Genomic DNA, 14,393 nt, shown 5'->3' with positions numbered 1-14,393 from the left:
GCAGAAGGACATAAAGAGTCTGCTAAGCGTGTCTTCAGTGAACATGTTTGTGTTTGTGTTTCTCTCCGCCTCGACTTCTGAAGAAGGATGATGGCTGAAAATCGGGAAACAAAATGAACTGATTTACAATTTGATGTCTGCTGTGGGGTTGGTTTGGATCTGATTGGATTAGGATTTATTAGTCTCGCAGTGGAGAAATTTACATTTCACAGCAGCAAAGTGATGAAAGAAAGAGGTAAGGAAAGGAAGAAGTAGAAAAAGAAAATACAGGAGATGCTGGAAAGGCAGTCAGTCTCATGCCGCCATCTTGAAGTCAAAACAATGACAAAAAAAACTAAATAACGGATAATGTGACACAACACAAAAGACACAGAGAGTCATGCATTCTTAAAGGCACCCCCCGACAAGTTGTGTCCATAATTTGCAAAATCACTTCAAATGACTTCTACTGACCGCATTTTACAAAGATTCCACCTCATATAGCTATATTTTCCTCTTAAAAGTCACACTCAATATTCATGAAGTCTTGTTTTCGAATTGATGTCGATGGCGGAAGTGACATCACATTCGGAACGCCCCTGACCGAGAAAGCGACACACAATGCAATTTGGGTACTTTTTTTCGTCTTAAAACACCATGTTGATCGTGAAATTAGAAGGAAAACTACGTAAATAACTTGATGGTGAATCGTTGTGGCAGCCAATTGCGGTAACACGCATAAAGAAAGTGTACTTTTACACAAATTCCCAGCGGACAAACCAGCCATTTCCAACGGAGCTTGTGCGCCATCTCGTGCATGTTCTGGGCGCTACATTGGACTCCAGACAGCTAGAATTGATACGGAAGGACTTCTTTAATCGATTGCAAACATTTATGGTTTCCTCTTCAGAACTATTTGAATCATACTCATAACTGGATGAGTAACAAGAAAGCATCTTCTCCGAATCTGAACATTCTGAAGCCATTGTTTTGATTCTGGAGCAAGGCAGTTTATGGGTGGGCCAATCCTAACGTGACGTCACAAGGAAGGGGGCGGAACTTTCTCAATCTCCCCAGTTTCGAGCTAATTTGTGGCAGTTTTGGGCCACTTTGAGTCATTTTTATAGGTGTTTTGCATTTGACTAAAAATATCAGCCTGTGGTTTTTGGGTATTTTAGATGCTATAAAACGTTTTTCTGATGTCAGTTAGGAAACAAAAAAATTGTGGCGGTTGTCCTTTAAGTACGTTCTGCACCCTCTTTGTTGTATGAAGCAGTTCTAGATAAAAGAGGAGAGGATCAAAGCATCTTTTACACCAGTGGATCAGGGGTGTTATGGTGGAATGTGCACATCTGCTATAAGCTACTAAATGTTGTAAGCAAACATGAAGCTGTCGCAACCATCGACAAAAAGACTCTCTCATCTCCTGTCCCACGTAATCCTCTTCGATTCCAAGCCGCGAAAGTTCCACATACGCATCGTCGCGTTGACGCTCATTTCTTCTCGTTGTGGGCTCCTCAAGCCATGCATCCATTCAGCTGCAGACTCTCCAACAGCACCGACCTGAACGATGAACAGATCAGGACAGTGAAAATGCTCCCCATTACAGGCGCAAAAAAAAACACAATTGCGCTAGAGCTGTCCAGGGATGACAGTCAAATGGCACTGACATTCCTTCCAAATAAAAAACAGTGCTGCCATATTTGTGCTGCCAAATAGGTGCAACCGCTAGTCTCCTCCTTGAAGAATGATATGACCAAAAATGCTGAAAAACAATCTGTATCCATTCCACACGACGCACAACAACTGAAAGTGACAACAGAAAACACAAAAACAACACAAAAATAACAAAAAGCAAGCCTCGTGGCTACTCGGGCACCATCTTGGACTTCCTTTCTTTGCTTGTGTGCCAGTGTGGGACGACAGACAAATCTGTCGTCCCACACTGTCGTCCCACACTGCTGTCAGATGACGCAGACTTTCATTAGTCTTCGATATCAACGTGACTGTGTCTGCTTTCATGAAATGTCACCATTTGGAGCGGCATCCTGAAAGAATCGGACCATGTTGCTTCTCAAATTTGGGGCTGTGCACAATCTCCCATCAACTTCATAAAATAGACCCACTCTCAGAACAGCGACATTTAAATGAGAACATCCCTTGTCATTTCATGCAGTCTACGTATTTTTCCAGAGCTTAAGCATCATCCCACTTAAGCATTCAGGAGACTATACTAAGGACGAGCGCTTGTTTAAGGTGTGAACATAGCATTGCATGTTTTGATTCCATGCTCCACCCGAGATGGCTGCGTTGGCCAAGTGCTCACTCGGGCTGGTGAGTGAAGTTTATGTGAAAGCGCAGCGCACGAAAATTGCAGTCATTCTAACTGTGGAATGAGATTTTGAATCATTTATTTTTATTTGACATATGCCGGTCATGAAATCCATAGGAATGCCACGCTTGCGTGCGTTGCCCAGCTACGCTTAAACAACGGCCGGCTTATAATATAATATAACAGCTCCATATATACATTCAGCTACTGCTGTGTGCAGGAACCTTTGACTGGGCAGGTGCTCCAAGTAAAATAAAGGCACATATGCATAGTCCACCAACTCAGGGTTGAAATTCGTACCACAACCTCCCTGTCAGCTTGGAAGCAAAGCACAGCAACTGCTGAGCTAAAATCTAGCAAGAGATTGTCAACGAGCGTTTGAAACACTTTATAGAAATAGAATTTACACCAGAAGTCATTGCATGTAATTGTGTAAGACTGAATTAAAAAAAAAACATTTAATATTGAACAGTATGAATGGTAGGCGCCCATATTCACAATAGAGGTTACACAGGACTGCAAAATGCCATGTCATTGATGTAACTTGATAAATTTGGTAGGGAACAGTGTGACATAAAATTATATTTTACCTGATGAGATATGCCAGACTATGAAAAAATACTTTTGTAAAATAGTAGGATGGATGAAGGTGTATTTTTGGTATGTCAAATGAATGACATCACCACAACAAAAGTGAACCTATATTTTTTCTTTTGACGGGGTCCGTGTAGTCCTAGAAAACATTTTATGTTATTCATGCAGAATACTCGTTGGTTGTGGTAGTCGCTGATGGTGTAGTTGCACATACTAGTGTGGGATCAGTTCAAACTCAGTGTGCGTGTGAATGTGGGTTTAAGTGATCGGTATGCTTTATATGTGCCTGCCAACCAGTTCAGGTTGTCCGAAGTTAGGTGGGACAGGCTCCAGCAACTCCCTGCGACCCTGTTCAGGATATGTGGTGTCGAAAATGGATTGATGGATTGGCGGCTTTCAACTAAGGTGTGCAATACGGATGCAAAAAAGGCAGGGTGCAGGTGGAGATTGACCACAAAATGCAAAGAAAAAAGTTTAATGTTGCCATTTATCATTGATGCAGTTGCAGACTTTGCGTGTCGTCAAGAGTCTGCAGTGGTAGGTGTTGCCAGTTAAATGAGTGTCACAGTGAAGATTTTGAAGATAAACTAGCCTGATGAAATAGGAGCTTTTGGCATTGCTGTGGCCCCATCATCCATCTGGTGATGTCACCTGCGATTGTGTGTTACTCAGACTCCACACGCGCACATGTGTGCTCATGTGTGGAATTCCAGACCACTAAGTGACCCTGCAGAAGGGCCTTTGGGGAGTGGGGAGGATAGATATGGCTGTCAGATGGAGGGTTAATGCATCTCCGGTGCGCCGTGGCAGCAAAGCTATATACGTGAGGGTGTGCATGCTCACACGTGCATGCAGAAAGCATTGGGGTACTGCAAAAAGAAGCAAGCCGAAACCCCACACTTGGCAAATTAGGAACCTGAAACCATTCCAAACATTGGAGGTAGAAATAAGAAAAAGAATTGTGAAGACAGAGGTATAGTTACCTTTCCATTCCACTTGGTGAAAGGCTTTTCCTTGGATTCGTTTCACACTCTCACTTGGACTCTGGGGTGAAAGGAGCATCCAATCAGGATGAGCGAGCTGCTGATGAAGAGGAAGACAAACTTTCTCCCTCACAAAAAGGGGAGGTGGGACTGAATACTTGGCAAGCAATCGCTGTGTGTGTGTTTATATGTGTGTGTGTGTGTGTGTGTGTGTGTGTGTGTGTGTGTGTGTGTGTGTGTGTGTGTGTGTGTGTGTGTGTGTGTGTGTGTGTGTGTGTGTGTGTGTGTGTGTGTGTGTGTGTGTGTGTGTGTGTGTGTGTGTGTGTGCGCGCACGCGCGCGCGTGTGTGTTAATGAGAGAGAATTGTTCTCAACACTGCATGAAGCGATTAAGTTGCCACTCTGAATGAAGGACAACGTTTGGGCTCGCCAAAAACGGAGGAGATGCTAAATCGAGGAGCACAACCTCTCCATCATGATTTTTTTTGTGGCATTGTACGTGTGAGAAAGTGCAAATGTGAGAAAGCTTATGTGAGTGCGCGTGTGGCTGGGCTTCCACCTTTGAGCTCAGACAGATGTTCGTTGCTGCTCTAAAATATATTTGGCATAAAACAAAGATTCACCAGCATAAATCAACAAAGGGTACGCTGCCATAGTCGCCAGCGTTGGCAATGTCAGGAAAATACAAGCAGCGTTATTTCACCCCAACAGTATCAGCATTATGAATATCACTATCATTTTGATGGACTTGGAGGTAGGTGAGGGTGGGAATTCTGGTCATAAAACGTATCATGAATCTGTCTCATCTTTCTCTGCGAGGATTTCTTACACTGACTACATGACTTAAGCTGCTTGACGGATAGTGAATTGTGTTTTTAGTATTTGCTCTTGTTGACTTTCAATTATTTTCCAGGTGTGATGCTTTGTCCGATACGAGAGTTGCAATAAAAAATAATGTATATCCAACAAAGATAAAGAAAAGAAAAGAAAATCTGATCATGATTGATATCATTAAAAGGTGACAAGCAATCTTTAATATTTCACTGAAAGATACCAAATAAAATTAGTATTTGCTTATTTTTGGGGTGAAATTAAATGACTGAAAAGTGAATAAACTGGGATGGACCAAATGATGGGCGCTTTGCATTTTGTTGTAGAACCATTTTGCGGAAATGTATCCATTTTCCTATTCGCTTATCCTCACAAGCGTCGTGGGGGATGCCGAAGCCGATCCCAACAGTAGGTCGGGGACAGCCTGAACCAGTTGCCGGTCACTCGCAAGACAAACAATCATTAATTATAATAATACATTTTATTTCAAGCGCTTTTCAAATTTCTCAAGGACACATTACAGTCACAGACAAGCATAGATACAATATTAAATACAATAAAATTATGCATGGAATACAATAAATAAAATAAAAGCATAAATAGAAACAATAGATAGAGCTACACAGAAAAGGCAATTTTAAATAGGTGGGTTTTGAGATGGGATTTGAAGGTGGGAAGAGAATCGATGTTACGAATGTTGGGAGGAAGTGACTTTCAGAGTTTCGGGGCAGAGCAGCTGAAAGCTCTGTCCCACATCGTGATGAGACAGGCGGGGGGCACACTGAGGTGGAAGGAGGAAGGGGATCTGAGGGAACGAGAGGGAATAGAAATGTGAAGGTCAGATAAATATGGGGGGCAGGTTATGGATAGCTTTAAATGCATAAAGTATAATTTTAAAGTTGATTCTATATTTGACCGGGAGCTAGTGGAGCTCTTGGAGGGCAGGGTTGGTGTGGTGAAAGGATGAGGTTCTGGTGATGATCCGGGCTAGGGAATTCTGGATTAGTTGAATTTTGTGGATAAGTTTCTGAGGGACACCAAGGAATAGTGAATTGCAATAGTCAATCCGGGAGGTGACAAGACAATGAACAAGGATAGCAGTGGTGTGAGGGGTGAGAGACGGGCAAAGACAATTGATATTGCGTAGGTGGAAGTACGCAGATCGGGTTAAGCTATTTATATGGGAGTGGAAAGAGAGTGTGCTGTCAACAATAGTGAGAGAGACACTGTTAGCGTTAGGCGCACGCTCACACTTGGGGACACTTTAAAGTGTTTAATCAGCCTGTCTTGTGTGTTTTTGGAACGTGGGATGAAACCGGAGGTCCCATGAAAAAAAACCTGAAGAACCTTCATGTAAAGGAATTGATTTGAATGAGGAAATCCTTTCAATCAAATTACTTTTGTAGTGCTGGTTGATCTACCGATGATGCCATCTCCACTGCTCTCCACACAGCGCTCACCCACCTGGAGACCAGAGACTCTTACGTCAGAATGCTGTTCATCGACTTCAGCTCAGCATTCAACACAATCATCCCCCAACAGCTCACCGATAAACTGAGCAAACTGGGGATCAGCACCTCCCTGTGCAACTGGCTGCTGGACTTCCTGACGGGGAGACCACAGGCAGTCAGAGTTGGAAACAACACTTCCATCATCATCACCATCACGCTGAACACAGGGCCCCCCCAGGGGTGTGTGCTGAGCCCCCTCCTCTTCACTCTGCTCACGCACGACTGCTCACCATCATCACCCAGCTCCAACCTCTTCATAAAGTTTGCGGATGACACGACTGTGGTGGGCCTCATCAACAACGACGAGGAGACAGCCTACAGGGACGAGGTCAGCCGCCTGGCCACGTGGTGCAAGGACAACAATCTCCGTCTGAATGTGGAGAAGACGAAGGAGATTGTTGTGGACTTCAGGAGAGTGCGCCCCCAGCATGCTCCACTAACCATCAACGGTGCTGCAGTGGAGAGAGTGAGCAGCACCAAGTTCCTGGGAGTGCACATATCCGAAGACCTGTCCTGGAGCCACAACACGGCATCAATCACCAAGAGATCCCACCAGCGCATGTACTTCCTCCGCAAGCTTAAAAGAGTTGGAGCCCCGACCCCCATCACGACCTCCTTCTACCGCGGTACCATCGAGAGCATCCTGACCAGCTGTATCACCGTGTGGTACGGCGCCTGCACCGTGTCCTGCCGTAAGACTCTGCAGCGCATCGTGAGGACAGCTGAGAAGATCATCGGTGTCTCTCTCCCCCCCCTTCAGGACATCTACAACACCCGCCTCACCCGCAGAGCCATCAGGATCGCTGGCAATCCCACACACCCCTCCCACAGCCTCTTCAGCCTGCTGCCATCGGGTAGGAGACTGCAGAGTCTCCGAGCCAAGACCAGCAGGCTCAAGGACAGTTTCTGCCACCAGGCAGTCCGGAGACTCAACTCCCTCCCAGCCCTGCCCAGCCTGCCCCTTCCCACTGCCACACTCGCCGAACTCTGAGTACACCCTACATGCTGTACGATCATCCTGAACTCTATTTTTTGTTCTCTCTCATTTTTTTCTGCAAGACCTCACTTCAACCCTTTCTTGTTGTTTGTTTTTGCAATTACGACATTACGTCACTTTATATACGTCATTTCCTCACTTTACATATGTCACTACCTCACTTTACATACGTCACTGCCTCACTTTCCAGACGACACTACCTCACTTTACATACAGAAATTACAAGTATTGTCTGTTGTCAATTGCATGTCTTTTAGCCACGTTATAAATGCCTTGCATGTCTTGCACGCTGGGTCCGAGAGGACATTAATTTCATTTGTGCTGTATGTCATGCATATTAGCACGTTTGACAATAAAGCTGACTTTGACTTTGACTTTTGACTTTGACTTTTACCCCACTCCTTATGAGCAGACATGTCCATCTGTCTCATATTTTGCAGCTCCATATTTTAGCTTCTTCAACAGTTTCTAAATAGGATTTAGATCAGGGTGACTACAGAGGCGTCTGATGTTTTAATCTTAACCATTCTTGGTTGTTTTGACTTATCATCCTGTTAGAGAACGCATGACCTACAACTCATAGTGGTCTGTTCAACACATTTGGCTTCTTTCGACCTTGACCGGCTTTCAAATTTAAGATGTCAGGTGGTTCAATCCAGCCCAATAAAACAATCTTGTCATGTTATCCAGTACATGATTCTTTAATTTGTGTGCTTGGTTTTAACGTCTGAAAATAGAGAACTGAGGTCATTTCTTCTTCAAGACTGAACATCTGCTCAGGCATGCAGTTAATAATCATGAGCATCTTGCACTGTAAAGAAACAACCTCATAAACACCATCAATGACTGAGTCATGAAGTAATTACATTTCATCCTAAAACTAAATCTAAAATAAACATAGTCTGAACATGTTTTAATGAAATCTCAGCGGAAATTTTCACGTATGTTTTAAATCTACTTTTGTCTGGGAAGGACATCACCAGACAAACGAAAGCATTAGCACTTGCGCCTTCGGGGTAACAAGGGCAAGAGAAGAGACTCTTTGTATGCCGGGATCACGGATATTTGGGCTGGGAATCGCTTTTGAAAAGGAGCATTTTCCAGATGCTTCAGCACTAAGTGAGGTCTCTGTTACAGCGAGTAATTCAATTGTGCCACATGATTTCTTGGTGAGTAATCCATAAATGGGCACTCAGTGAAAACATCTTGGAATCTCAGCCTAATGAGCCAGTGGTAGTCAGAAGGCAGAAGCGGGGGACGAAAAGAGAGGGGGCAAATGGCGGACCCATAACGATGAGCTGAAAGATTCATGGAAATGTGATGCGCAGTGAGGGGAATGGGAAAACAATGTGAGGAGTAGTTAAAAAAGAAGTCAAAACCCCGATGAGTCAAGAACAGTACAGCCAGGAAGTGGAAACCGCAAAAGCACTTATAAGAACCAGTCAGAGTAAAACATGGCACGTTTGCCATACCTGGCATTGTTTTCACATGCGGAACAGTTTGGCACTGAAGATCGGACCACAACAGACACAAAGCAAGAGATGTTAACAGACATGAAGCACAGACACACTCTTCTTGAATGCCGTGGCCATATGGTGGGGTTCTGGATTGTTTCAAAGAAAGTGAGGACAATTCTTTGGAAAAGAACCAAGAGTTGAGACACCCCTCCTTCTTCTACAGAAAAACACATACACAAAACCTTGCCACCCCCATAAGCTTTCCTCCTGCGCACACATTCAGTCGGATGAAGAGTGTCACTCACATAACGGGTCATGGAATTCCATCCAAATGCCATATTTGTGGATCTACAGGTCCTCTGTTTTTCACCCCGGACTGACCAATTAACATGATATTTGCATTTTAAAATTTCAAACTAGATTAAAAAAAAAACAACAGCAACATTTACAACTATCACTTGATTGTTATACTGGAAGACTTGGGAGTGGATCCTACTGATTTGCAGCCACTTAAAAAAAATCCTGTTCAAATGGACCTCAGAGAGGAAAGGAGGGCACGGTTTCCCTAGCAACCGTTTTTCGACTAAGTGGTAGTCTTTGTTCCTTCTTGGCTGTTCCTCCATCTCTCTCACCGTTTCCTATGTTTGGCGCAAGTAACCCCCCAACAAGTTTAGAAAACAAGCAGCCCAAAGGAAAAGAACATTTGTTCAGATTTAAAGAGGTGAGTGAGAGTTCTATGGCCACGAAGGATGTGCATATTATAAAACAAATACAATAGATTCAAAATACAGGTGTGTCCCTGGAAAAAAAAAAGGTTTTCGTGACATACAATAAAGCAGTGGGGTATGCTTGGACTAAATCTCGAGATGTAGTGACACAACTATTCCTGACCTATATGCCCTTCATATTTAATCTGCTTTCCTGAGGATATCTTGGCCCTGTGTTCAGTGTAATCTTGTCAGGGGGGAGATGGCGCTGTCACAGAGTCAATCGGATCCCCTGGATTGGGATGGAGTCGGAGTCGAGTTCTCTAAGAGCGAGTTCTCCAAAAGCGCCTAGGCCAGAAACAGCAGGTTTGGCTGGTGAGATGCAGCATCAGCAGAGTGAAAGCAGAGATGCATTGCTCGATTTTGCAAGGTTTGAAGAAAGACTGAGAAATATTCAACATAGAGTTGAGTTCCGAAATCTATCTTGGGCAGGAATTGGAAGTCATTTTAATTGTATATACTCATATTCTACCAATTCTTTCTCCGATCCTCTTTATTCTAACAACTGGGTGCTGGAGACTATCCCAGCTCTCTTCCGGCAGTAGGCAGGGGACACCCTGATTTGTTTGCCAACCAATCAACAGAGCACAGATGGGTTAGATTCTGTGCCCTGGCCTTCCTGTGTGGAGTTTGCGATTTCTCCGGGTCCCACGTTCCAAAAACATGCATGGCAGGTAAATAAGAATACGAAGTGCCTTTAATAGTCCCACAATGGGGAAACATGTTAATGGGATACTCAAAATGTGCCCAGTATGTGATTGTGCATCCGAATGGTTGTTTGTCAATGTGTGCCCTATGATTAGCTAGCGAACGGTTCAGGGTGTCCCTTGCCAACAGCCCGAAGATGACTGTCTTAAGCTCCAGATAATGGGTCGATGTATGTATGTATGTATGTATGTATGTATGTATGTATGTATGTATGTATGTATGTATGTATGTATGTATGTATGGATGGATGGATGGATGGATGGATGGATAAATTTAGTTCAAATGTTTTCACTATGAACTGAGCAAGCCTTTTTTTCTGTGTAAACCAAAAAGCGAACACATTGACAATAACATGAATTCCAGCAGATAGCGAGTGACTTTTTTCAAGTGTGCCGCGCTCAAGTGAAACACTGAAAGTGCAGCCTGCATAAATTCCATTACCAGATGTAACACATGTACTTTAGCTCAACAAACTGCACTGAAGGTTAAAAAGTACAGGTCTCATTAACTCATTCACTGCCATTCCAGAATTTATTTGGGAATTGCAATATGACGTAGAGCGCCATTCCCAAATTTCTATTGGTTTTATTTTTTCTTACTGGGGTGCCGATAAAGCGATGTCCACGCCACTGGAAATGTTTTTCCCCTTTCACAAAGGGGCAGCATTTGCCTTTTTTCCCATGTTAGCATTTAGTTCCAGCTACAGCAGTTGTTAAAGCGCTTTATAATCGAAAACGTATGTATTGCATTGTATTTTGGACAGCTGCTCTCATGTCAAGCTCATATGACTCCAGACCCATATAATTTATCCTTTTTTCTGATGAAAGAAGAGAGTCTACGGTTTCTTACACTGCATTCAATGTTTATGTAGTCCTAAAACTCAATATTCTGTGGGTCCTGCAATTTGAGTGACAATGAAAAAAAAAAACCCTGGCACTGGAGTGGACACATTTTTGCACCTCTGGCAATTAATGAGTTAAAATCAACGTTAGGCATTGGAAGCTGTCCCAACTTTAGAAAAAGTAACAGTAGGTACACAAAATATGATGTGAAAGTTTCCTCGCCAATACATTTAATTGGTTTGGCTATTTTTATGTGTCAAATCACTGTAGGAAACCAACCAAAAGAAAGGGATGATTAAATATGTGAAAGCAGGCAGAAGCCTTACATCACACACTGGCAGTACGTTGACAGGCTGGTCTATTTTAAAACAACCACACGAGTTCAACACTTGTCCTCACCATAACTTTTGCTTCATCTCTGAAGAGTGTTGTTGAAGAGCTTTTTGATGCTACTGCGTACGAAGGAGATTTTGTTTTCCCAACAGCCTATCTTGAAATTCTAAATTCGCAGGATAACACAGCGATGGTTAAAATTGTTTGTGTGTGTGTGTGTGTGTGTGTGTGTGTGTGTGTGTGTGTGTGTGTGTGTGTGTGTGTGTGTGTGATTATTCGTTCACTTTGTATTCGTTTGTATTCTGAAATAAGGCATGACACAAAAATTCACCGAAGGTACAACAAAACAAGCGTGAATTAATTTTCCTTCCTAATATGGAAAAAAATGCAAAGGCAATTATTAGTGAGGCAAGTCATGTTAAGGAAATATGGTGGCCATTGACTATTTCCTCTCCATGTAGTTTCTGCTTTTTATGATTTCTGCTTTGTTTTGTATTCTCGCTGTGCTCAAATGATTAGCGGTAGACACGGTGAACTCAGAAGTGGTTTATTGAATGGGAGAGTGACAAGGCAAGGAGGCAGGATCCAAAGGCAGTTTGAGAAACCAAATTGAGGCGAACAGGAAGGCTTGAACGTAAACAGTTGGGCAGTAGCAAGTACGGCGGGGAAGATAGATGCACTGGCAATGGGTGACTCTTTATAGAGTGGCCCTTTTGCTGTAATGGGTGACTGCAGTTGACAAGTTAAAGACTGGCAAGTGTCGAGGTGAGACAAGTGCAATGATTGGAGCGATGCCAATCCCACAATGAATCAAAAGAAACCTAACATAACACAACTGACAGAAGACAAACACACACACTTCTTCTCAATGGCATATTCATGTATAGGTATGTTTGGGTCAGTTGTGTTACTGTCTGGCAGCCCTGTGTCATAAATTTTAAGAGATACTAGGAGATAGGCCAGATCAACAAAAGAGGTCAGGTGGCTGGAACACAGGGCTTCTATCTGCTCCTTTTTAAAGGGTGGAAGAGGTTGAGTCCTGTCAGAGAATAGCCTGCTTGTTTTTTTTATGCTGTCAAACTGTCACAAAAAGACTCTCAGAGGCTGGCACTTCAGCCCGGGCATCCCAAAGTGGGTCCATGTCTCAGTCATCCTTTTGAATTTGACCAAAAACACCTGAATTATCAGTTTTACAATTGATGTGAGGTGGTTCTGGCATGGTTAGTCCACTTCACAGTGCAGAGGTACCTTGTTCGATCCTGACGCCGCCTTCCGGTGTGGCGTTGTTCTCGCCGTTAGTGCATGGGTTTTCTCCGGGTACTCCACTTTCCTCCTACATCCCAAAAACATGCATGGCAGGTTGATTGAACACTCAAAATTGTCCCTTTGCAGATGGTTGCTCATTTCTGTCTGCCCAAATATAGCTGTGAAAGGCTCCAACATGCTCCTTGTGAGGATAAAGCGGTTGCCGCATCGACCCCATCTACCCCATCGACCCTATTCTCTTCAGAAATATGGTTTAAAGATGAGGTACAAGAGATATTCTTCTGCCTGAAACATCCTTCAGTCTGGCCTGGGTTGTTTGTTGCCAACATGATATCCTCCAACATCCTTCCTTGCCCGTAGTGTTTCTGTTTTGGAGTTCTGTGTGATGCAGTGCATACAATTCAATGTCTGAAGCAAAGAGAAAACTGAATTACCCCTCACGGGATATAAATGATCAAGGTCAAATAAATCAAATAGATAACATGTAATTTAAGTGTAAAACATAGCTTACTATAGGTGCAAGAGACTTGCCACTCTGGAAAGATGTTGCAAATCACTTGGAGTAAAATAGTAACAAAGGGTAAAACACATCATACATTTCCGTGTTTTACCAACTGGTCTGTGAAAAGTAGGTTAATCGAGTTGAAAGCGCAGTATATAGCTATAAGAAGAAACTTCCATATTACAGCTACTCTTCGCTGACCAGTTGAAGAATGAAATGTGAAAACATGTTGAGGCTCAGCTCACTTTCCCAGAAGATGGTGCAGAGGAGAAAAGCAGAAGTAATGGAAGGAGAAAGGTTGAGTGACTAAACATTTGCTTTGGCTTGCGCATAGTCGTCTGTTCGTCCCCTTACGTGCGGCCAGAGGAGCCCCTCATTTCGAACATAAATCTGAATGGGGTGGGAGTGATCATACTTACCCCACTGCATCCCCCTCCTCATCTAAGCCCCACATTCCTCTCAGACACTGCTTTATCCAAACAAAGCAGCCAGTTCCCACCACAAGACATTGGGAAAAGACAAATCTTTGTCACGGAAAAAAGTGACATCTTAAGTGTCCTTGGAACATTTTATTTTGTCAGTGGGAGATCAGCACTTTGCACATTCATGAAACACAAATATGTTTGTTTTAACTTCCCGCTAGGAAGTAAGCGCAATAGAATTCAATAGGATGGAGGAACTGAATATATGGAGCCTATTTTGAATGGATCAACAAGGTGCAGACTCCTCATGGAGACAAGCGCAGTAATGAAATGAGTGAATTCAGAGGCCGGTTGCTATAGAAGCCCTGGCAACACATTCCAACAGTGTCTGCCTCTTTCCTCAGAGCGAGTCTTTTGTGCTTTTTAAAAAGTGGGGACCTTGGGGGGTTACAGGGTTTCTCCCTTTAGGGTATCGAGACACCAAGACAATAATCTCATCCCGACACTTTGTGGTTTGCTTGTGTCTTTTGTGTGAGAGATTTAGTTTGGGACATTATAGTTGTGGATGGCGAGATACAGGAAGTGGTCTGTCAACAGTGGATTATGAGGAATGCTCCTCCAGAGGGATGTATATCTCCCTCCCACCATCTTTGTTTGCCCAAATGATCCGTGCATGATATTGGCAATTGCTAGTGGCCGGGTAAACACACACAGACACACAAAGACACGCTTGGGTGGGTGGTGGGCTTCAACAGGAAATTCCTTTATAGCCTTTCTGCTGACTAAGGAGTAAAAGTGAGAACTGAGTGAGACTGTAATGCATACGGGGTGTGTGTGTGTGTGTGTGTGTGTGTGTGTGTGTGTGTGTGT

This window comes from Hippocampus bargibanti, linkage group LG09, assembly GCF_051943395.1.
Source record: "Hippocampus bargibanti isolate YZ-2025 linkage group LG09, ASM5194339v1, whole genome shotgun sequence".
Taxonomy (NCBI): domain Eukaryota; kingdom Metazoa; phylum Chordata; class Actinopteri; order Syngnathiformes; family Syngnathidae; genus Hippocampus; species Hippocampus bargibanti.
This window is presented reverse-complemented; position numbering follows the sequence as displayed.